General features: G+C 46.8%; 1 long non-coding RNA gene across 2 annotated transcripts; it reads left to right on the plus strand.

The window, feature by feature from the left end:
- Positions 1-2,484: 2,484 nt before the first annotated feature.
- On the plus strand, positions 2,485-3,260 carry LOC121032676 (uncharacterized). Of its 2 annotated transcripts, XR_005791428.1 has the most exons (3): positions 2,485-2,514; positions 2,591-2,697; positions 3,039-3,260. It is a non-coding gene; the product is annotated as an uncharacterized LOC121032676 (long non-coding RNA). The 2 variants fall into 2 exon arrangements; XR_005791427.1 differs by having other exon boundaries at positions 2,591-3,260.
- Positions 3,261-3,580: the final 320 nt, after the last annotated feature.

Consider the following 3,580-nt stretch of genomic DNA (forward strand, 5'->3'; position numbering starts at 1 on the left):
TTCGCTGCATTCATTATAAGTATGGGCGACTTTACTGTCATCTCACTAAATAGTGTTCATCTGGTTTGAAAAAAAAAAAAAATCGAGGTTTTTCTGTAACTAATTAGTGATTGTAAATATGCCCATCTCCCACTCTTTTTAAAAAAATTTTCAATGTTTTTTTTTTTTTTTTTTTTTTTTCTGAAAGAGAGAGAAAAACAGAGCATGGAGAAGGGGAGGGGCAGAGAGAGAGAGAGGGAGACACAGAATCTGAAGCAGGCTCCAGGCTCTGAGCTGTCAGCACGGAGCCGGATGTGGGGCTGGAACTCGTGAATTGAGAGATCATGCCCTGAGCCGAAGTTGAACGCTTAACAGACTGAGCCACCCAGGCACCCCTCCCACTCTTAATATAGACGGTCATATATTCGGCAGTGACAATAGTTCTACTTGCTTCTTTCCAAGGGTGTGTTTATTCCCTCATTTACAGATGCAACAGACATTTGAGCGCCTACCGTGCGTCGCATCCTTTACCAAATGTGGCGGCCATTTGGAATTCACTGCATCCCTTCCCTTCCCTATTCAACATGTCTATAGTGCCTCCTGCTCCCCTGAGACTGCTCCCAGCTCTCAGACCCCATGGCATCCTTACCTTGCACCATGCCTCAGTGCTGCTGGGTTCTGTCGATCACCCCTCCCTGAACTGCTTCCCTTGACCGCTAATTTTTGCTATTCTTCTCTCCGATGACTTATCTCTTATTCAGACTTCTGGCCTTGGTACTCTTTCTTTCCGAAGCCATATCCCTAGCTGGTTCGTCTCGTCCTGTGTGTCCATGACTCTCACATCTGTCTCTCAAGGCTGACCTTTCCCTGGAGATCTGTCCTCTGCCTCCACTCTACCCCTGGGGGCCACTTCTCAGTCTTTATCTGAAAAATGGAAACGTCATCCCCCCCCAGCCCCCGCTTTTCCCCATATTTTTGCCCTGGCTAATGGAGCTCGTCACTAAAGTCAGCTGACCCACGTGGGGTGTATCCACAAGACAGAGGCTGCAGAAGATTCTTGCACCTCTGTTAACTTGCTTCCATTGACTGAGGTGTGGGTCACAGAGTTGTTCAGAGTAAAATGCTGAGCGTTGGTCTCTTCTTATACATAAGAATGATTGTTCCCAAAGAACATGTCTCCTTAGCTTGAGATCTTTCTGGATGGACAGAAAAAGGGGTGGGGCTGAGGCTGCCTTGTCAGCAGTCCATGGGCGGTTTGCTTCTTTGGGTGACCTCTGTCCTGGATGTCAAGGAAGAGGAATATTTGGGAACCAGTCCCATTGTGGCTGTTCCTGGGAGTTTAATCAGATTAAGCACACTCAGAAGGTGAAAATGGTGGTTTTTCAGGAGAGCTCTTGCCCCTGTGGCCTCATCTGTGGGTCCCCCAGAGGAGCCATTCCGAATAGCTTCTGACAGCACAGTTACACGGGCTGTGCTGTGCTTTAGTGCCTTTGCACAAATTGGAGTCTCTGCTGACAATGGTCGTTCATTCATTGGTCCCTCAAATATAAATGGAGAGATGACTCAGCAGCCCCACTCCTAGGTATATACCTGAAATAATTGAAAGCAGGGACTCAAGACAATACTTCTACACCCATGTTCATAGGCGCCCTTTTCACAGCAGCCAAAAGATGGAAGCAGGCCAAGTGTCCACCGACAGATGAACGGACACACAAAATGGGGGCGGGGGGGACGTACACACAAGGGGAAATTATTCAGTCTTAACAAAGAATGAAAATCTGATACATACACAACATGGATGAACCTCGAAAGCCTTATGCTAAGTGAAATAAGCCAGACAAGAAAGGAAAAGTATTGTGCAATTCCAACTTACATGGAATATGTAGAATAGGCAAATTCAGAGAGACAGAAAGTGTGTAGAGGTTACCAGGGGCTGGGGTGGGGGGGAGCTATTGCGTAATGGGTACAGAGTTTCTGTGCAGGATGACGAAAAGTTTTGGACACAGTGGTGATGATTGCACAACACTGTGGATATAATTAATGCCCCTGAATAGAACACTTAAAAATGCTTAAAATGGCAAATTTTGTTATATATATTTTGCCACAATAAGAAAATGTATAAACGGAGAGAGAGCGTGCGCCAGGGTGCATTCACCAATGTGAATTTCTAGGGCAGGAACTTTTGCCTGATCTGACTGTGTATCCTCTGAGCCCAGCACACAGGAAGCGCAACTAAGAAGAACCTTGAGGTTGGGTCTTGAAAAACTGAGAGAGGGGCGCCTGGGTGGCGCAGTCGGTTAAGCATCCGACTTCAGCCAGGTCACGATCTTGCGGTCTGTGAGTTCGAGCCCCGCGTCAGGCTCTGGGCTGATGGCTCAGAGCCTGGAGCCTGTTTCCGATTCTGTGTCTCCCTCTCTCTCTGCCCCTCCCCTGTTCATGCTCTGTCTCTCTCTGTCCCAAAAATAAACGTTGAAAAAAAATTTAAAAAAAAAAAAAAAAAAAAAAGAAAAACTGAGAGATGAGAGGCAGTGGCACGTAAGTACATCTAATCTTTCTATTTTATTATCCCGGAACTTAGGTACTGTGCTGATTAGGTCCCTTTTTGCTCTAGAAATTGTCCCCTTCTGGGTGGTAGGGGCGGAGAGAAGGATTGGCCGCAGCTCGGTGAAGTGTCGTCTGGTGACCCGCTTTGGACAAACCTGGAGGATACAAGGCATGGTTTGTTGAGGGCGCATGCGGGGACTGGATTTGGAAAGTCACGTGAAGAGGGGTTGGGGATGTCTCGATTCTCAGCTCAGAGCTTTGAGGTGGGGAGGCCGAGGGCTCCTGGGCAGGGGAGTGTTATAGGAGAGTGTGGGTTGAGAGAGGTGACCTCTGGGGACCAGATGCACTCTTCCTGTGCAGGCTGGGCTCTTCCAGGCAGCCTCCAGCAGCCACATGTAGCCTTGTGGCTTCAGCGCACAGCTAGGCACGGCCCGTGCAAAGGTTGTGATTATGTGGATCAGAACCGGCTTTTCCCTGGGAGGAGGGGAAGGATGTCTCCTCTTTTTCTTCTTCAGTTTTTCCTGAAAAAAAAGAAAACAACAACAACAACAACAACAAAAAAAAACAACAACAACCAAACCCAAAAAACAAGGAAGTACTCCTCCCTGTGTCCTTCAAAGCGCTGTGGCATCTTCAGATCTGGGTACTTGAAAGCTAAAGCTGGTCATAATTTCCGATGGACATAATGTGCATTTGAAATTCTTTTCCACATCAAATTAAATCTGTCTTGGACTGATTTCCTGGAAGTGTTTTTCATTAGAATAATAGTCCTCAGCTGAGAGATCAGATACCGCAGAAGGGGAAACAGGAACAGGGGACCATCAAGTACATCCTTCAGGGAGATACCCAGTGGTTGCCTCTGGGGGACTATTCGGGAGAGACAATCCCTTCTCTAGGCTTGTGCCAGGGAAGACGTGCTGGTCTGGTGGCCCACCAGTTACTTCGGTGATACAATCTTTCTTTCTTTCTCTTTCTTTTCTTTTCTTTTCTTTTCTTTTCTTTTCTTTTCTTTTCTTTTCTTTTCTTTCTTTCTTTCTTTCTTTCTTTCTTTCTCTCT

Source organism: Herpailurus yagouaroundi, unplaced genomic scaffold (assembly GCF_014898765.1).
Source record: "Herpailurus yagouaroundi ecotype Mexico unplaced genomic scaffold, PumYag 142, whole genome shotgun sequence".
Taxonomy (NCBI): domain Eukaryota; kingdom Metazoa; phylum Chordata; class Mammalia; order Carnivora; family Felidae; genus Herpailurus; species Herpailurus yagouaroundi.